The 21,110-nt window shown below is 41.0% G+C and overlaps 9 non-coding genes across 9 annotated transcripts; all 9 read right to left on the bottom strand.

Moving 5' to 3' along the window:
* Positions 1-9,795: 9,795 nt before the first annotated feature.
* On the bottom strand, positions 9,796-9,868 carry trnav-cac (transfer RNA valine (anticodon CAC)). Its single transcript has one exon. It is a non-coding gene; the product is annotated as a tRNA-Val (tRNA).
* A 975-nt stretch (positions 9,869-10,843) lies between these two features.
* trnav-uac (transfer RNA valine (anticodon UAC)) lies at positions 10,844-10,916 on the bottom strand. Its single transcript has one exon. It is a non-coding gene; the product is annotated as a tRNA-Val (tRNA).
* A 1,625-nt stretch (positions 10,917-12,541) lies between these two features.
* trnaf-aaa (transfer RNA phenylalanine (anticodon AAA)) lies at positions 12,542-12,613 on the bottom strand. Its single transcript has one exon. It is a non-coding gene; the product is annotated as a tRNA-Phe (tRNA).
* Positions 12,614-16,127: 3,514 nt separating this feature from the next.
* On the bottom strand, positions 16,128-16,200 carry trnav-cac (transfer RNA valine (anticodon CAC)). The gene has a single exon. It is a non-coding gene; the product is annotated as a tRNA-Val (tRNA).
* A 1,404-nt stretch (positions 16,201-17,604) lies between these two features.
* On the bottom strand, positions 17,605-17,677 carry trnav-uac (transfer RNA valine (anticodon UAC)). The gene has a single exon. It is a non-coding gene; the product is annotated as a tRNA-Val (tRNA).
* A 983-nt stretch (positions 17,678-18,660) lies between these two features.
* trnav-cac (transfer RNA valine (anticodon CAC)) lies at positions 18,661-18,733 on the bottom strand. Its single transcript has one exon. It is a non-coding gene; the product is annotated as a tRNA-Val (tRNA).
* Positions 18,734-19,709: 976 nt separating this feature from the next.
* Positions 19,710-19,782, bottom strand: trnav-cac (transfer RNA valine (anticodon CAC)). The gene has a single exon. It is a non-coding gene; the product is annotated as a tRNA-Val (tRNA).
* Positions 19,783-20,122: 340 nt separating this feature from the next.
* trnav-cac (transfer RNA valine (anticodon CAC)) lies at positions 20,123-20,195 on the bottom strand. Its single transcript has one exon. It is a non-coding gene; the product is annotated as a tRNA-Val (tRNA).
* A 141-nt stretch (positions 20,196-20,336) lies between these two features.
* On the bottom strand, positions 20,337-20,409 carry trnav-aac (transfer RNA valine (anticodon AAC)). Its single transcript has one exon. It is a non-coding gene; the product is annotated as a tRNA-Val (tRNA).
* Between the last annotated feature and the right edge of the window lie 701 nt (positions 20,410-21,110).

The following is a 21,110-nucleotide window of genomic DNA, read 5'->3' as shown; positions in this document are numbered from 1 at the left end:
CTGTGTGGAGAGAGCTGCAGACAGTTCCGTCAGTTTTCTCACATAGTCAGACATTCCAATTCTCAGCACATCAAGAGGGGGCATATGACCTCCCTCCCTTGGTGGGCCAGGCATGACTCTCCCCGTCATTATCTCATGGGGAGAGAGATGGGTCCCCGCCCCTGGCGAGGCCCTCATGGCCATCAGTGCCAGTGGTAGGGCTTCCACCCAGGTTAGCTTCGAACCTGCACATACCTTAGCAATCTTAGCCTTAAGAGTTTGATTTGCATGTTCCGCTAGGCCCTGAGATTGTGGCCTGTACACTGACCCGAATTTGTGCACAATTCCAAACCTTTCCTCCACCTGTCTCAGGTGTTTATTGCTGAAATGGGATCCGTTATCGCAACGGATTTGTCTCGGAACCCCATACCTAGGTATGAGGTCTCTTTGCAGCCATTTGATGACTGATTTGGCATCTTCCCGTGCCGTTGGTATTGCCTCTACCCACCTAGAGAACCTGTCTACCATTACTAACAGGTACCTTTTTCCTCCCCCCACGTTATCTGCTCCCATGTCTGTGTAATCTATACTAATGTCTTGGAAACAGGCATTGGGTACTGGGTAAGCATATCTGGTTTTTTATATAGAAGCGCCCTTCTAGTCTCCTCTATAGCCCAAACTCCTATTCTCAATTCTGCTTCTGCCTTTTCTCTGTTCTTAGTCCCTTTTTTCTTAAACATATGCTTTCTGTTACCTTCTATCTCACCTTCTATTCCTTTCTGAACTGCCTCCTTCAAACCTTCCTCCATCACCATCAGCTGGCCTTTAGTGGGAGCTCCCCCGCTAAAATAGCCCGCCTGTGTCCATCTCAACTTCACTTCCTCCCACACTTTTCTTATTACTTTATATTGTTCCTCTCCTCCAGCTCTATCCTGTATTTTTTGTTCCAAATATTCACTGAATTTAAGTTTGGTGGGCGGAATAGCTGCCATGCTATTATTTGTATAAATGTCCCTCTATCTTTGTATACTTAGCTCGTCGTTGGTCAAGACCAGCGATGTATTCACGGTGCTGGCTCAGACTTATCTCTGGTGCCCCACCCTCAGTTTTTTTTTTTTTTTTTTTTTTTAATATTAGGACTAATATTTTGAATAGGCTAATACATTAACCCGGTCAATACCAACTCCCCGGTGATTACCCCAATTTGGTGTTCAATGTTATTTAGGTCCCCCGCAGTACTTGCAAATCAAATCCTCACTCAGTTCTATAGACAGACAGATCGCACACCCGGGCTGAAACCCAAACTATTGGTATAGTTTCGGACCTTCGGGGTACGTACAAACAAGCACACTCAAACAGGGCTGGAAACAAATTCCAGACGCACTGGAGGCGCACAAATCCCTCCCTAAACAAAGTCAAAACCGGAACTATTTCTAGATCTCCGGGACGAAACTAAACACGTTATTACAATGTACGGGACTTCCGACCAAAATCGGTTTATCTACCTACTTGCTACTTCAATTATTCCCTAAGCAAAGTCAAAACCGGAACCAGAATAAATTCCAGATCTCCGGGACGAAACTAAATACTTTTACAATGTACGGGGCTTCCGACCAAAATCGGTTTATCTATCTACTTGTTATTTCAATTATTCCCTAAGCAAAGTCAAAACCGGAACCAGAATAAATTCCAGATCTCCGGGACGAAACTAAATAATTTTACAATGTACGGGGCTTCCGACCAAAATCGGTTTATCTATCTACTTGCTATTTCATTATTCCCTAAGCAAAGTCAAAACCGGAACCAGAATAAATTCCAGATCTCCGGGACGAAACTAAATAATTTTTAACAGGATTAATATGTTTTAGTTATATTTACTTTACTGCATCCGCTTGTTCTGAGTGTTCCCTTCTGGTCAGCTATTCCAGTAGGCCTTCTCTAGTTAGCAGATGTATACTATCAATATTTCGCCACACATGCTTTTAATTTAGCATGGGCGACCGACACACAATCTCTCTGTTCACTCTATTCACGATCTCTCTATTCCATTTTTATGTATCCGACTTTCTATTGATGTCCCTTATCCACACGCCACGGTGAATGGTCATAATCTCACGGTATACATTTGTACCAATCCCAGTTTCTACTGATGCTACTTGGTATCAAGCCTATTACCACAAATATCCTTGTACTCAGCCCTTACATTTCGTTATTACAATCCTATACAATATTAACAGTAATTCATACTCACGCCCGGTACTTCTGATCAAAATTTGGATATGACTATAATACAATATGCAGATTTTTGTTTTAACAGGCTCTGCTTACCTTTTATTAGTCGAGCTCATTGATCAGTTTCCCGGGGCAAGTAGAATCACCGATGGCTCCTGCGGACAGGTCACCCGTCCTCACGAGATTGTCCTGGACTTGTCCCCTCTCACATCAACCATCTATGGACCGAATTCAGAAGTATGAAACCTTCCTCTGCTACCAAGTTTTGTTGATGAACAGTTACTTGAGAAGGAGACCAAGTCAAGACGCTGGACCGGGTGGATTCAATTATCGTAAGGCAGCTTTATTAAGAGACAAAGATATTTGGCAAAACGTGCACGGGCTCGTTCTTTCAGTTCTTAGGGAACTAGCGGAAGCAAGCCCCGTAAACATATTGTGCATCTGTTTTATACAACATGATTGTAATGTGACGACCCTCCCACTCTGTCTGCCGTATTCTCTCTTGTTCTTGTTTCTTTATTAGGAGGCCGGTGGGCGGAGTTGGAAGGGTCGTCAGATGAATGGGAAACACCTGGGCTCAGGTGTTTCCCAGGATAAATGGACCTCTTCCCCATTCATTGAGGAGACTCTCTCCACACAGACACCTTGTTGTTTTTGGTTGTGTAGTTTTGTGGTTTTCTTGGTTATTTGCTTTGGCACCTTTCAACACTCTGCATTATTACATTCAAGTATGCAACACACTCACTTACACTACTGATTACTGATTACACATGCCATTGTTACCTTCTTAGTTGTTTTATTTAATAAATATATATTTTTGTTACCCTTTGTCTCCACGTTGTCTCCCTTTTGTTACGAACTTTGAGCCGGTTCGTAACAAGTGGGGGCTCATCCAGGATTTTGAACGGATTGTGTTTGGGAGAAAACGTGGAGGTATGTTAAATTCCGTAGGTACTTTGTTTGTATATTTTGTTAGTTTGAGTTTGGTGCTCAGTACTGGTTGCCTTTGTTGGTTTTGTTTGTGTGCTGTGTTGGAGAGAGTACATTGGTTAGTTTCCAGGCCTCTGCCCAGCCTGGAAACACTTGTTCTACTCGCTGTGGGAACATTGGTCTGAGGTGAGTACAATCAGCTGTGTACCTCGGTGGGAGATTTGGATAGGGTAGTGAAACTTACTACCGGAGCTATAGCCTTTTTCCCCTGATAGGCTTAGCGACGTGTTTCATTGTTGGAATATGTTGGGCATTGTTAAAGTTTGTTATTTTTGTGTGGTGTCTGTGGACTGAGCAGTTGTCTCGGGAGCACATCCGTGGCTTGGTGGAATCTACCAGCGTGCTGGGGGGTTACTTCCTCGCCAGCGGGCTAAAGTGCATAATTACCCACCGCAAATCTGCATGAAGACTAGGGTTGAGTTATTGTAGGTTTTGGGGAAGCTCCATATCTCATCTCTTTTCTGTGGTACCAGTGTGATTGTTATTTCTCTTGTTGTGGTCTGGTGTGCTCAGAGGGGTTGAGTGAGATTTTTTTTTTTCTCTCTCTCTGACTATGGCGTCTAATGTAGACGAGTTCATTCGCTTTCCAAAAGAGGAACTGTTAGACTTATGTACTAAAGAACAGCTGTTGAAGGTTGCTGAACACTATAAAATTGAAATTAGTGATAAACGTCTAAAAAATTCCATTAGGTTAATATTGAAGGCCAATCTGATGGAGAGTGGTATTCTTGACGTTACCACTGGGGCAGTCTCTGCTGAGGACTCGCCGTCTCCCCGATATGTCACAATTACCGCTCCATCGGTTAGTCCTAGTAATCTTCTTTTTGAACAGCAGAAAGAGCTGCTTCTGTTACAGCAAGAGCACGATCGGTTGAAATATGAAAAGGAATTGGCTGCTGATCAGTTAAAACATGAAAAGGAATTGACTGCTGATCAGTTAAAATATGAAAAGGAATTGACTGCTGATCAGTTAAAACATGAAAAGGAATTGGAATTTAAACAGGATATCGAGCGTGCTAAAATCAAGCTGCAACAAGAGCGACTAGAGTTGGTTAGGGAAGGAAAGCTCTCAGGAGAGAGTTTGCTCTGGGAAGGTGACCCAGAATTACTTAGGAATCGTTCCTTTTTTGGTCGTGCCCCGGACACATTTGACATTGTTGGGAATTTACGGTTGTTGCCTCAGTTTAATGAAAAGGATCCTGAGACGTTCTTTTTGTTGTTTGAGCGTGTTGCTAACGCTAGGAGTTGGCCTGATTCTGATCGCGCTTTGATGTTGCAATGTGTGCTGACTGGTAAAGCGCAGGAAGCATATTCAGCTCTTAGTGTAGCCGACAGTGTCAGTTATGATAAGGTTAAAACGGCGGTGTTACAGATTTACGAATTGGTTCCTGAGGCTTACCGCCAACGATTTAGAACTTTAAAAAGGGATGATAAACAAACTCATGTTGAGTTTGTGCGACAATTATCTTCACAGTTTAATCGCTGGTGTTCCGCCTCTGCAGTTATGACTTTCCAAGGGCTGTGTGAGCTGATTATGTTAGAGCAATTTAAGGACACAGTCCCTGATCGTATAGCCACGTATATTAACGAACGGAAAGTTAAAACTGTCGCTGAAGCTGCGGTTTTGGCAGATGAATATGTTTTGACTCACAAAACTGTTTTTGTAGAGCCCCGTATACGGAGTGAGTGGAGACGTTCGGAGAGATTTGGACCTCGGTCACCGAGATACTCTGGTTCACGGGCAGAGTTTTATTCAACTAGGGTTGAGCCTGACTCCCGTGGTAAAACTGACTTTGGTCAAGAGTGTCACTACTGTCAAAGCTCAGGTCATTGGAAAAACGAATGTCCGGTTCTTAGATCTAGGGATAAGTTCAGTACAGGTACTTATGTTAAATCTAAGCCTACGGCGTTAGCTGCGCTTGTTCCACATCAGTTTACTCCTGACACATTGTCTCATGCCCAGGGGCAGGTGAAAGTCCATATTGATCGAGACTATTTACCTTTCATTACGGAGGGTTTTGTGTCTCTGTTAGGAAGTAAGAACCTAGTGCCAGTGAAGATCCTAAGAGACACAGGTGCCTCTGAATCATTTGTGTTGGAATCTCTGTTACCCTTCTCTGCTGAGACTGATTCAGGGAATAGCGTGCTAATTAGGGGAATAGGTTTGAACACTCTGTCAGTTCCATTGCATAGATTAATGTTGGATTGTGGACTGGTGAAAGGTGAGGTTGTTGTGGGGGTGCGTCCTTCATTGCCTATTGAGGGTATTGACGTTATCCTTGGGAATAACTTGGCTGGTGAGCGTGTGTGGCCTGTTGTGTCTCCAGCTCTAGTGGTTTCCACTACACCGGTAATTGTAGGGATTCCTGATGAGAGTGCGCAGAGTTTCCCAGAGGTGTTCTCTGCGTGTGCAGTGACGCGTTCTATGATCCATGGCGATCTAGTTACTGCGTCGGTAAATGAGAATACCACAAAGACGTCTATCACTGTTTTCCCCGTTATTCCGTTAACTGTACCCCGCTCCGATCTAATCGATGCGCAACGGACTGACCCCACATTAGAGAAGTTGCGTGACCAAATTGTGCCTGTGGAACAGTTGGGAGATGTTGCACATGGATATTTTCTCCAAGAGGATGTCCTGATGAGAAAGTGGATGTCTCATGGTAGTTGTTTTCTGGGGGAGGCGATTAGTCAGGTTGTTGTACCAGTTAAGCTTCGTGAGTTGGTTTTGACCACTTCTCACAATGATGTGGCTGGACATATGGGTGTGAGGAAAACCTACAATCGTATATTAAGACATTTCTTTTGGCCTGGATTGAAGAGAGATGTTTCTGAGTTTATCAAAACTTGTCACACCTGTCAATTAACTGGTAAACCTAATCAAGCTATTAAGCCGGTACCACTGTTTCCTATTCCGGTACTCAGCCAACCTTTTGAGTACCTGATTATTGATTGTGTTGGTCCTCTGCCACGTTCTAAAAAAGGTAGTAATTACTTGTTGACTGTGATGTGTCAGACCACTAGGTTTCCGGCTGCTTATCCTCTCCGGTCTATCACGACTAAGTCTGTGTTAAAAGCTTTGACTCAGTTTTTCTCACTTTTTGGAATCCCTAAGGTCATTCAGAGTGATCAAGGATCAAATTTCACCTCTACTCTCTTTGGTCAGGTTTTACAACAGCTCCATATTAAACACAATTTGTCTAGCGCCTATCATGCGCAAAGTCAGGGAGCACTGGAACGTTTCCATCAAACACTTAAGTCTTTGTTGAGAGCTTATTGTACTGAGATGGATAAGGATTGGGAGGAGGGGTTGCCTTGGTTACTGTTAGCCGCTAGGGAGGTTTCACAGGAGAGCACAGGTTTCAGTCCAAATGACCTTGTGTTTGGACATAGGGTGCGTGGACTTTTATCTGTTCTCCAGGATGATTGGAAGTCTCCCGAGCCTCCTCAGTCCTTGTTATCGTATGTGTGTGATTTCCGGCGACGCTTGTATGCCGCTGGTGAAATGGCGAAAGAAAAGCTATCATCTTCACAGGAAAGGATGAAGGGCATATTTGATCGTCGAACTGAGCCTCGTCACTTTAGTCCAGGTGACCAGGTTCTTGCTCTGCTGCCAATTATTGGTTCTCCTTTTCAAGCCAAGTTTCAAGGTCCATATACAGTGGTGCGCCAGTACACTGAGCAGAATTATCTAGTTGCCACTCCAGAACGGAGAAAAGCACACCAACTGTGCCATGTAAATTTGTTAAAACCCTATTATGCACGTTCAACGGAGACTGAACAGTGGGAGTCTAAAGAGGACGGTAAACCTGTTCTTTTGGCTGATACCGTTACATCCTTTGGTTCTTCTCATGCTAGGTCTGTGCATGATGAGGAAGGTGTTCCTGGTCCCGACGATTGCATATTGCAAGGTAGATTGAAAAATTCAGAGACACTGGATATTTTGGACAACCTTCTTAACCATCTACCTGTGGATGAGCGAAAAGAGATGGTTGATCTGATTCGGAAATTTCCAGAATTGTTTTCTGATATACCAACACGTACCAACTTGATAGAGCATGATATTGACATTGGAGATGCTGACCCTATTCGTCAGCGGTACTATAGAGTTTCTGCAGAGAAACTGCGTTGTCTGGATGCTGAGGTCAGCTATATGCTGGAGAGTAAGATAGCAGAGCCTTCTTTCTCCAGTTGGGCTTCTCCCTGTATATTGGTCAGTAAACCGGATGGAACAAACAGATTTTGTACGGACTACCGTAAGGTAAATGCTGTCACTAAGCCAGATTCATTTCCTCTTCCTCGAATGGAGGACTGCGTAGATAAAGTCGGAGCAGCTAAGTTTGTGAGCAAATTTGACCTGTTAAAGGGCTATTGGCAGGTGCCCCTAACGAGTAGGGCACGTGAAATCTCTGCCTTTATTACACCCTCTGGTCTGTACTCGTATTCGGTTATGAGTTTTGGCCTGCGTAATGCACCTGCCACTTTTCAGCGACTTATGAACAGGGTTGTTGCAGGGCTGGCCGGGTGCGCTGTTTATCTGGACGATGTAGTGATATATGCAGATACCTGGGAGGAACATCTGTCTCGTATTCAAGCCTTGTTTGAGCGGCTGGCTGCAGGTCACCTCACGATCAATTTGGCTAAATGTGAGTTTGCTCAGGCAACTGTTACATACCTTGGAAAGGTGGTTGGGCAGGGTGAAGTGCGTCCGGTTCGGGCTAAAGTGGTAGCTATTGATGCTTTTCCACCACCAACTACAAAAAAGGAACTTATGCGTTTCTTGGGAATGATTGGTTACTACCGTGGATTTTGTAGGAACTTTTCTACTGTGGTCGCTCCCTTGACAGAATTGTTGAAAGCTAAGGCTGTTTACGTATGGTCTTCTCATTGTCAACAGGCTTTTGAAGATGCAAAGAGGTTGCTTACCTCAACTCCGGTGCTGGCTGCTCCTCGTGTGGATTTGTCATTTACCTTGCAGGTGGATGCTAGTCATGTGGGGGCAGGTGCAGTTTTGCTGCAAGCAGATGTGTCTGGGGTTGAGAGGCCTGTTAGTTTCTTTTCCAGGAAATTTGATCGTTGTCAGTTGAACTACTCGGTCATTGAAAAAGAAGCGCTAGCACTCATTTGGGCGCTACAACACTTTGAAGTGTATGTTGGGTCGGGGGTAGTACCTATTGTGGTCTACACCGACCATAACCCTCTCACCTTTTTCAGGTCCATGATGTGTCCCAATCAGAGGATAATGAGATGGTGTTTATTTTTACAATCCTTCGATCTCGATGTGAGGCATATCCGGGGAACTGATAACGTGATTGCTGATGCGCTCTCTCGTGCGCCCTGTTCCTGAATATTTATGTGACTGACCGTTGTTTGGTGTTGTCGTGTTCTGTCGTTCCTGTCTGTTCCCTCCTGGTCTCGTTTTCTTCTTTCCTCTTAAAAGTTGCTTCCTGTACACAAAGGTTGCTGAGGTCTGGGGAGAAGGAGGTTGGCTGGGGCAAGTGGAAGGTGCACATGTAACCTCTTGTAGATTTGGGACGCAGAGGCTGGTGTTGTTCCGGGGCCCTTGTTGGTCCCCGGTTTTATGGGGGGGGGTGTGACGACCCTCCCACTCTGTCTGCCGTATTCTCTCTTGTTCTTGTTTCTTTATTAGGAGGCCGGTGGGCGGAGTTGGAAGGGTCGTCAGATGAATGGGAAACACCTGGGCTCAGGTGTTTCCCAGGATAAATGGACCTCTTCCCCATTCATTGAGGAGACTCTCTCCACACAGACACCTTGTTGTTTTTGGTTGTGTAGTTTTGTGGTTTTCTTGGTTATTTGCTTTGGCACCTTTCAACACTCTGCATTATTACATTCAAGTATGCAACACACTCACTTACACTACTGATTACTGATTACACATGCCATTGTTACCTTCTTAGTTGTTTTATTTAATAAATATATATTTTTGTTACCCTTTGTCTCCACGTTGTCTCCCTTTTGTTACGAACTTTGAGCCGGTTCGTAACAGTAATGTAATGACGTATGTTGAGTCTTGTAGATTCGTCCTCCTGACTGGTCGATGAGTGGAGTGACGATCTGGTCTCGGGTCGGGATCGACTCCCCATTGGTCCATGAGTGTGTTCTTTGTTCCGCTGACCCAGCCCTCTGGGATGGGTTTGTGTGTGTACTTTGTGCTGAGTCCTTGTCTGTGTATCTCTGTAGTCACAAGATATTATTGCGAGACTGGACGTTGACCCCTGTGATCAGGTCATTTCCTATTTTATCAGTGCTGTGTAAGGTCTAATTCGGCCAATCTGTTTCTAGGTGTGCGTGTATAGCTAGTATCAGTACAACACAGAATGTGTCTTTTGTATCAGCAGATAAGTGTTGCGCAATAGACCAGCTTATCAAATATATTTATAACACACCCGAGGACCTTTCGCGTGTTAAGCGAACGTGATAACCACTACACTACAGAAACTGCTGCTAGATTTTGCTACAAGGAGTAAACCGAATTTTACAGATATTCATGGCACGTATTCGAATTTCCAAAATAAGGCATTAATGAAATTCTCTTTTACCATTATAGTACTTCTTGAATGTGTCAATGAGCATTGTTTCCGCCCGGTTTCGAACCAGGGACCTTTTGCGTGTGAAGCAAACATGTTAACCACTACACTACAGAAACTGCTGCTACAATTATCTGCAATGAGTAAACCGAATTTTACAGATATTCATGGCACGTATTCGAATTTCCAAAATACAGAATATATGAAAATAACTTTTCTCTGTTAAAAGTACAGTACCTACTGCACATGTCAAAGAACACTGTTTCCACCCGGTTTCGAACCGAGGACCTTTGCATGTTAAGCAAACGTGATAACCACCATACTACAGAAACTGCTGCTACAATTAGCTGCAAGGAGTAAACCGAATTTTACCGATATTCATGGCACGTATTCGAATTTCCAAAATAAGTCATTAATGAATTTCTCTGTTATCACTATGATACTTCTTGAATGTGTCAATTAGCGTTGTTTCCGCCGGGTTTCGAACCAGGGAATTTTCACGTGTGACGTAAACGTGATAACCACTACACTACAGAAACTGCTGCTACAATTATCAGCAAGGAGTAAACCGAATTTTACAGATATTCATGGCACGTATTCGAATTTCCAAAATAATGCATCAATGAAATTCTCTGTTACCGCTATTGTACTTCTTGAATGTGTCAATGAGCTTTGTTTCCGCCGGTTTTCGAACCAGGGACTTTTCACGTGTGAAGCTAACGTGATAACCACTACACTACAGAAACTGCTGCTACAATTAGCTGCAAGGAGTAAACCGAATTTTACCGATATTCATGGCACGTATTCAAATTTCCAAAATAAGTCATTAATGAATTTCTCTGTTATCACTATGATACTTCTTGAATGTGTCAATTAGCTTTGTTTCCGCCGGGTTTCGAACCAGGGACTTTTCACGTGTGAAGCAAACGTGATAACCACTACACTACAGAAACTGCTGCTACAATTACCTGCAAGGAGTAAACCGAATTTTACTGATATTCATTGCACGTGTTGAAATTTCCAAAATTAGGCATTTATGAAAATAACTATTCTCTGTTAAAAGTACAGTACCTACTGCACGTGTCAAATAGCACTGTTTCCACCCGGTTTCGAACCGAGGACCTTTCACATGTAAAGCGAATGTGATAACCGCTACACTACAGAAACTGCTGCTTGACTTTTCTGCAAGGAGTAAACTGAATTTTACAGATATTCATGGCACGTACTCGAATTTCCAAAATACAGAATTTATGAAAATAACTATTCTCTGTTAAAAGTACAGTGCCTACTGCACGTGACAAAGTGCCCTGTTTCCGCCCGGTTTCGAACCGAGGACCTTTCGCGTGTTAATCAAACGTGATAACCACTACACAACAGAAACTGCTGCTACATTTTGCTACAAGGAGTAAACCGAATTTTACAGATATTCATGGCACGTATTCGAATTTCCAAAATAAGGCATTTATGAAAATAACTATTCTCTGTTTAAAGTACATTACCTACTGCATGTGTCAAAGAGCACTGTTTCTGCCAGGTTTCAAACCGAGGACCTTTCGCGTGTAAAGCAAATGTGATAACCACTACAGTACAGAAACTGCTGCTACAATTAGCTGCAAGGAGTAAACCGAATTTTAAAGATATTCATGGCAGGTATTCGAATTTCCAAAATAAGGAACTAATGAAATTCTCTGTTACCACTAGAGTACTTCTTGAATTTGTCAATGAGCGTTGTTTCCGCCTGGTTTTGAACCAGGGACCTTTCGCGTGTGAAGCAAACGTGATAAATACTACACTACAGAAACTGCTGTTACATTTTGCTACAAGGAGTAAACCAAATTTTACAGATATTCATGGCACGCGTTCGAATTTCCAAAATAAGGTATTTATGAAAATAACTATTCTCTGTTAAAAGTGCAGTGCCTACTGCACGTGTCAAAGAGCACTGTTTCCGCCCGGTTTCGAACCGAGGACCTATTGCGTGTTAAGCAAACATGATAACCACTACACTACAGAAACTGCTTCTACAATTAGCTGCAAGGAGTAAACCGAATTTTACAGATATTCATGGCACGTATTCAAATTTCCAAAATAAGTCATTAATGAATTTCTCTGTTATCACTAAGATACTTCTTGAATGTGTCAATTAGCGTTGTTTCCGCCAGGTTTCGAACCAGGGACTTTTCACGTGTGAAGCAAACGTGATAACCACTACACTACAGAAACTGCTGCTAAAATTATCTGCAAGGAGTGAACCGAATTTTACAGATATTCATGGCACGTATTCGAATTTCCAAAATTAGGTATTTATGAAAATAATTATTCTCTGTTAAAAGTATAGTACCTACTGCACGTGTTAAAGAGCACTGTTTCCACCCATTTTTCGAACCGAGGACATTTCGCGTGTAAAGCAAACGTGATAACCACTAGACTACTGAAACTGCTGCTAGATTTTTCTGCAAGAAGTAAACCGAATTTTACAGATATTCATGGCACGTATTCGAATTCCAAAATAAGGCATTTATGAAAATAATTATTCTCTATTTAAAGTACAGTACCTACTGCATGTGTCAAAGAGCACTGTTTCTGCCCGGTTTCAAACCAAGGACATTTCGCGTGTAAAGCGAATGTGATAACCACTACAGTACAGAAACTGCTGGTACAATTAGCTGCAAGGAGTAAACCGAATTTTACAGATATTCATGGCACGTATTGGAATTTCCAAAATACAGAATATATGAAAATAACTTTTCTCTGTTAAAAGTACAGTACCTACTGCACATGTCAAAGAGCACTGTTTACACCCGGTTTCGAACCGAGGACCTTTGCGTTTTAAGCAAGCGTGATAACCACTACACTACAGAAACTGCTGCTACAATTAGCTGCAAGGAGTAAACCGAATTTTACCGATATTCATGGCACGTATTCGAATTTCCAAAATTAGGTATTTATGAAAATAATTATTCTCTGTTAAAAGTATAGTACCTACTGCACGTGTTAAAGAGCACTGTTTCCACCCATTTTACGAACCGAGGACATTTCGCGTGTAAAGCAAACGTGATAACCACTAGACTACTGAAACTGCTGCTAGATTTTTCTGCAAGAAGTAAACCGAATTTTACAGATATTCATGGCACGTATTCGAATTTCCAAAATAAGGCATTTATGAAAATAATTATTCTCTATTTAAAGTACAGTACCTACTGCATGTGTCAAAGAGCACTGTTTCTGCCCGGTTTCAAACCAAGGACATTTCGCGTGTAAAGCGAATGTGATAACCACTACAGTACAGAAACTGCTGGTACAATTAGCTGCAAGGAGTAAACCGAATTTTACAGATATTCATGGCACGTATTGGAATTTCCAAAATACAGAATATATGAAAATAACTTTTCTCTGTTAAAAGTACAGTACCTACTGCACATGTCAAAGAGCACTGTTTACACCCGGTTTCGAAACGAGGACCTTTGCGTTTTAAGCAAGCGTGATAACCACTACACTACAGAAACTGCTGCTACAATTAGCTGCAAGGAGTAAACCGAATTTTACCGATATTCATGGCACGTATTCGAATTTCCAAAATAAGTCATTAATGAATTTCTCTGTTATCACTATGATACTTCTTGAATGTGTCAATTAGCGTTGTTTCCACCGGGTTTCGAACCAGGGACTTTTCACGTGTGAAGCAAACGTGATAACCACTACACTACAGAAACTGCTGCTACAATTATCTGCAAGGAGTAAACCAAATTGTAAAGATATTCATGGCAGGTATTCGAATTTCCAAAATAAGGCACTAATGAAATTCTCTGTTACCACAACGGTACTTCTTGAATTTGTCAATGAGCGTTGTTTCCGCCTGGTTTCGAACCAGGGACCTTTCGCGTGTGAAGCAAACGTGATAATTACTACACTACAGAAACTGCTGTTACATTTTGCTACAAGGAGTAAACCGAATTTTACAGATATTCATGGCACGTGTTCAAATTTCCAAAATTAGGTATTTATGAAAATAACTATTCTCTGTTAAAAGTATAGTACCTACTGCACATGTCAAAGAGCACTGTTTCCGACCGGTTTCGAACAAAGGACCTTTCACGTCCTCGGTTCGAAGTGATAACCACTACACTACAGAAACTGCTGCTACGTTTAGCTACAAGGAGTAAACCGAATTTTACTGATATTCATGGCACGTATTCGAATTTCCAAAATACAGAATTTATGAAAATAACTATTCTCTGTTAAACGTATAGTGCCTACTGCACGTGTCAAAGAGCACTGTTTCCGCCCGGTTTCGATTTGAGGACCTTTCGCGTGTTAAGCGAACGTGATTACCACTACACTACAGAAACTGCTGCTACATTTAGCTACAAGGAGTAAACCGAATTTTACTGATATTCATGGCACGTATTCGAACTTCCAAAATACAGAATTTATGAAAATAACTTTTCTCTGTTAAAAGTACAGTAACTTACTGGACGTGTCAAAGAGCACTGTTTCCACCCGGTTTCAAACCGAGGACCTTTCGCGTGTTAAGCAAACTTGATAACCACTACACTACAGAAACTGCTGCTAGATTTAGCTACAAGGAGTAAACCGAATTTTACTGATATTCATGGCACGTATTCGAACTTCCAAAATACAGAATTTATGAAAATAACTTTTCTCTGTTAAAAGTACAGTACCTTACTGGACGAGTCAAAGAGCACTGTTTCCACCCGGTTTCAAACCGAGGACCTTTCGCGTGTTAACCTCTACGGGCCACGGGGGCAGTATTGAGAATTTTGAAAAAAATATGTGGCAATTTTTAACTGCCTCCTACACCAACTCAGAAGCTAGGATATGCATATTATTAACACATTCGGAAAGAAAACACTCTGAATTTTCTAAAACAGTTTGAATGGTGTCTGTAAGTATAACAAAACTCATATTGCAGGCAAAAACCTGTGAAAAATAGATTAAAAAAAAAGAGAATTTTGTGACTGTACTATTTAGTGTCATTGTTTTAAAGATACCACAGTGAGAAAGGATTCAGTTCGCAACTCCTACTGCTTCCACTAGATGTCAACGATCTTTAGAAAGTTGTTGGAAGCATCTGTGATGAATACAGACCGAATAAGAAAGCTTACAAGTTGACACGTCATCACTTCATTTTTTGCGCCTGCGCATGAATCTGAGAAGAGTGCCTTTGTCATTATCGTTTATTCTAGACACTTGATAGGTTGTGTGAAAATATTACTGATGTTTACTGATGTTTCACGTTAAAAATGGACCAAAAGATTAATGATGAACAACGTTTGACATGTTTAAACAAACGTAAATAGATTATTTACTAGGTTTTCTTTAGCTTTTCGACGTGACTTTACACTGCCCACCTCATTTTGTGGGAGCCTACTGAACGCTAACTATTTGGACATAAATTATGAACTTTGTCAAAAGAAACCACATTTGTTCTGGACCTGGGATCTCTGGCAGCGCCTTCTGATGGAGATAATCAAAGGTAAGGGGATATTTAGAATGTTATTATCGATATTAGATGATGCTAATGCTAACGGTATAGCTTAGCTTAGCTTAGCATATAGCTTATTGTTGTTAGCATAGTACCCAGTTTATGCAAAATGTGATTTCCCAGTAAAGTTATTTTGAGATCTGGCCATTCGGTAGCAATTACGAGATGATAATATATTATTCTTTGAATGACAATATTATAATTTACCAATGTTTTCGAATAGTAATTCCGTGATTTGCAATGCTGGATTCACTGGGTGCATTCGAGCCGAAAAAAATTCTGAATTTCACCGCGACTGTAAATGCTGTTTTTGGATATAAATATGAACTTGATGGAACTAAAAATGCATGTATTGTATAACATAATGTCCTATGAGTGTCATCTGATGCAGATTGTCAAAGGTAAGTGCATAATTCTAGCTAGTTTTCTGTCTGTTGATGCCCTTCTTTGAATTGGCTAAACATTACACGCAGCTATTGTCAATGTACTCTCCTCACATAACCTAACTTTATGCATTCTCCGTAATGCCTCTGAAAATCGGACAGCGTGGTTAGATTTAGGAGATATATCTTTCAAATGGAGGAAAATAGTTGATTATTTGATTTTTTGAAATGATTACTCTTGCAGTTTTGAATTCCCCGCCATGGTCACATGACAATGAATCCCAATACCGGGATAAGATCGGGATAAGATCCTCAACAGGTTAAGCAAACTTGATAACCACTACACTACAGAAACTGCTGCTAGATTTTGCTACAAGGAGTAAACCGAATTTTACAGATATTCATGGCACGTATTCAAATTTCCAAAATAAGGCATTAATGAAATTCTCTGTTACCGTTATAGTACTTCTTGAATGTGTCAATGAGCGTTGTTTCCACCCGGTTTCGAACCAGGGACCTTTTGCGTGTGAAGCAAACATGATAACCACTACACTACAGAAACTGCTGCTACAATTATCTGCAATGAGTAAACCGAATTTTACAGATAGTCATGGCACGTATTCGAATTTCCAAAATACAGAATATATGAAAATAACTTTTCTCTGTTAAAAGTACAGTACCTACTGCACATGTCAAAGAACACTGTTTCCACCCGGTTTCAAACCGAGGACCTTTGCGTGTTAAGCAAACATGATAACTACCAGACTACAGAAACTGCTGCTACAATTAGCTGCAAGGAGTAAACCGAATTTTACCGATATTCATTGCACGTATTCGAATTTCCAAAATATGTCATTAATGAATTTCTCTGTTATCACTATGATACTTCTTGAATGTGTCAATTAGCGTTGTTTCCGCCTGGTTTCAAAACAGGGACCTTTCGCGTGTGAAGCGAACGTGATAACCACTACACTACAGAAACTGCTGCTACGTTTAGCTACAAGGAGTAAACCGAATTTTACTGATATTCATGGCACGTATTCGAATTTCCAAAATACAGAATTTATGAAAATAACTATTCTCTGTTAAACGTATAGTGCCTACTGCACGTGTCAAAGAGCACTGTTTCCGCCCGGTTTCGATTTGAGGACCTTTCGCGTGTTAAGCGAACGTGATTACCACTACACTACAGAAACTGCTGCTATATTTAGCTACAAGGAGTAAACCGAATTTTACTGATATTCATGGCACGTATTCGAACTTCCAAAATACAGAATTTATGAAAATAACTTTTCTCTGTTAAAAGTACAGTACCTTACTGGACGTGTCAAAGAGCACTGTTTCCACCCGGTTTCAAACCGAGGACCTTTCGCGTGTTAAGCAAACTTGATAACCACTACACTACAGAAACTGCTGCTAGATTTTGCTACAAGGAGTAAACCGAATTTTACAGATATTCATGGCACGTATTCGAATTTCCAAAATAAGTCATTAATGAATTTCTCTGTTATCACTATGATACTTCTTAAATGTGTCAATTAGCTTTGTTTCCGCCGGTTTTCGAACCAGGGACTTTTCACGTGTGAAGCTAACGTGATAACCACTACACTACAGAAACTGCTGCTACAATTATCTGCAAGGAGTAAACCGAATTTTACCGATATTCATGGCACGTATTCAAATTTCCAAAATAAGTCATTAATGAATTTCTCTGTTATCACTATGATACTTCTTGAATGTGTCAATTAGCTTTGTTTCCGCCGGGTTTCGAACCAGGGACTTTTCACGTGTGAAGCAAACGTGATAACCACTACACTACAGAAACTGCTGCTACAATTACCTGCAAGGAGTAAACCGAATTTTACTGATATTCATGGCACGTGTTGAAATTTCCAAAATTAGGCATTTATGAAAAAAACTATTCTCTGTTAAAAGTACAGTACCTACTGCACGTGTCAAATAGCACTGTTTCCACCCGGTTTCGAACCGAGGACCTTTCACATGTAAAGCGAATGTGATAACCGCTACACTACAGAAACTGCTGCTTGACTTTTCTGCAAGGAGTAAACTGAATTTTACAGATATTCATGGCACGTACTCGAATTTCCAAAATACAGAATTTATGAAAATAACTATTCTCTGTTAAAAGTACAGTGCCTACTGCACGTGACAAAGTGCCCTGTTTCCGCCCGGTTTCGAACCGAGGACCTTTCGCGTGTTAATCAAACGTGATAACCACTACACAACAGAAACTGCTGCTACATTTTGCTACAAGGAGTAAACCGAATTTTACAGATATTCATGGCACGTATTCGAATTTCCAAAATAAGGCATTTATGAAAATAACTATTCTCTGTTTAAAGTACATTACCTACTGCATGTGTCAAAGAGCACTGTTTCTGCCAGGTTTCAAACCGAGGACCTTTCGCGTGTAAAGCAAATGTGATAACCACTACAGTACAGAAACTGCTGCTACAATTAGCTGCAAGGAGTAAACCGAATTTTAAAGATATTCATGGCAGGTATTCGAATTTCCAAAATAAGGAACTAATGAAATTCTCTGTTACCACTAGAGTACTTCTTGAATTTGTCAATGAGCGTTGTTTCCGCCTGGTTTTGAACCAGGGACCTTTCGCGTGTGAAGCAAACGTGATAAATACTACACTACAGAAACTGCTGTTACATTTTGCTACAAGGAGTAAACCAAATTTTACAGATATTCATGGCACGCGTTCGAATTTCCAAAATAAGGTATTTATGAAAATAACTATTCTCTGTTAAAAGTGCAGTGCCTACTGCACGTGTCAAAGAGCACTGTTTCCGCCCGGTTTCGAACCGAGGACCTATTGCGTGTTAAGCAAACATGATAACCACTACACTACAGAAACTGCTTCTACAATTAGCTGCAAGGAGTAAACCGAATTTTACAGATATTCATGGCACGTATTCAAATTTCCAAAATAAGTCATTAATGAATTTCTCTGTTATCACTAAGATACTTCTTGAATGTGTCAATTAGCGTTGTTTCCGCCCGGTTTCGAACCAGGGACCTTTCGCGTGTGAAGCAAACATGATAACCACTACACTACAGAAACTGCTGCTACAATTATCTGCAATGAGTAAACCGAATTTTACAGATATTCATGGCACGTATTCGAATTTCCAAAATACAGAATATATGAAAATAACTTTTCTCTGTTAAAAGTACAGTACCTACTGCACATGTCAAAGAGCACTGTTTCCACCCGGTTTCAAACCGAGGACCTTTGCGTGTTAAGCAAACGTGATAACCACTAGACTACAGAAACTGCTGCTACAATTAGCTGCAAGGAGTAAACCGAATTTTACCGATATTCATGGCACGTATTCGAATTTCCAAAATAAGTCATTAATGAATTTCTGTGTTATCACTTTCATACTTCTTGAATGTGTCAATTAGCGTTGTTTCCGTCGGGTTTCGAACCAGGGACTTTTCACGTGTGAAGCAAACGTGATAACCACTACACTACAGAAACTGCTGCTACAATTATCTGCAAGGAGTAAACCGAATTGTAAAGATATTCATGGCAGGTATTCGAATTTCCAAATTAAGGCACTAATGAAATTCTCTGTTACCACAACGGTACTTCTTGAATTTGTCAATGAGCGTTGTTTCCGCCTGGTTTCGAACCAGGGACCTTTCGCGTGTGAAGCAAACGTGATAATTACTACACTACAGAAACTGCTGTTACATTTTGCTACAAGGAGTAAACCGAATTTTACAGATATTCATGGCACGTGTTCAAATTTCCAAAATTAGGTATTTATGAAAATAACTATTCTCTGTTAAAAGTATAGTACCTACTGCACATGTCAAAGAGCACTGTTTCCGCCCGGTTTCGAACCAAGGACCTTTCACGTCCTCGGTTCGAAGTGATAACCACTAAACTACAGAAACTGCTGCTACAATTAGCTTCAAGGAGTAAACCGAATTTTACCGATATTCATGGGACGTATTCGAATTTCCAAAATAAGGCATCAATGAAATTCTCTGTTACCGCTATAGTACTTCTTGAATTTGTCAATGAGCGTTGTTTCCGCCGGGTTTCGAACCAGGGACCTTTCGCGTGTGAAGCGAACGTGATAACCACTACACTACAGAAACTGCTGCTACATTTAGCTGCAAGGAGTAAACCGAATTTTACCGATATTCATGGCACGTATTCAAATTTCCAAAATAAGTCATTAATGAATTTCTCTGTTATCACTATGATACTTCTTGAATGTGTCAATTAGCGTTGTTTCTTCCGGGTTTCGAACCAGGGACTTTTCACGTGTGAAGCAAACGTGATAACCACTACACTACAGAAACTGCTGCTACAATTATCTGCAAGGAGTAAACCGAATTTTACTGATATCATGACACGTATTCGAATTTCCAAAATATGTCATTAATGAATTTCTCTGTTATCACTATGATACTTCTTGAATGTGTCAATTAGCGTTGTTTCCACCTGGTTTCGAACCAGGGACCTTTCGCGTGTGAAGCGAACGTGATAACCACTACACTACAGAAACTGCTGCTATGTTTAGCTACAAGGAGTAAACCGAATTTTACTGATATTCATGGCACGTATTCGAATTTCCAAAATACAGAATTTGTGAAATTAACTATTCACTGTTAAACGTATAGTGCCTACTGCACGTGTCAAAGAGCACTGTTTCCGCCCGGTTTCGAACCGAGGACCTTTCGCGTGTTAAGCGAACGTGATTACCACTACACTACAGAAACTGCTGTTACATTTAGCTACAAGGAGTAATCCGAATTTTACTGATATTCATGGCACTTATTCGAACTTCCAAAATAAGGCAGTAATGAAATTCTCTGTTACCGTTATAGTACTTCTTGAATGTGTCAATGAGCGTTGTTTCCACCCAGTTTCGAACTAGGGACCTTTTGCCTGTGAAGCAAACATGACAACCACTACACTACAGAAACTGCTGCTAAAATTATCTGCAATGAGTAAACCGAATTTTATAGATATTCATGGCACGTAGTCGAATTTCCAAAATACAGAATATATGAAAATATATTTTCTCTGTTAAAAGTACAGTACCTACTGCACATGTCAAAGAACACTGTTTCCACCCGGTTTCGAACCGAGGACCTTTGCGTGTTAAGCAAACGTGATAACCACCAGACTAAAGAAACTACTGCTACAATTAGCTGCAAGGAGTAAACCAAATTTTACCGAAATTCATGGCACGTATTTGAATTTCCAAAATAAGTCATTAATGAATTTCTCTGTTATCACTATGATACTTCTTGAATGTGTCGATTAGCGTTGTTTCCGCCGGGTTTCGAACCAGGGACTTTTCACGTGTGAAGCAAACGTGATAACCACTACACTACAGAAACTGCTGCTACAATTATCTGCAAGGAGTAAACCGAATTTTACAGATATTCATTGCACGTATTCGAATTTCCAAAAT

Source organism: Salmo trutta, unplaced genomic scaffold (assembly GCF_901001165.1).
Source record: "Salmo trutta unplaced genomic scaffold, fSalTru1.1, whole genome shotgun sequence".
In the NCBI taxonomy this organism is placed as follows: domain Eukaryota; kingdom Metazoa; phylum Chordata; class Actinopteri; order Salmoniformes; family Salmonidae; genus Salmo; species Salmo trutta.
The sequence above is the reverse complement of the archived record's forward strand: the minus strand, read 5'-3'. Positions and strand labels throughout refer to the sequence as shown.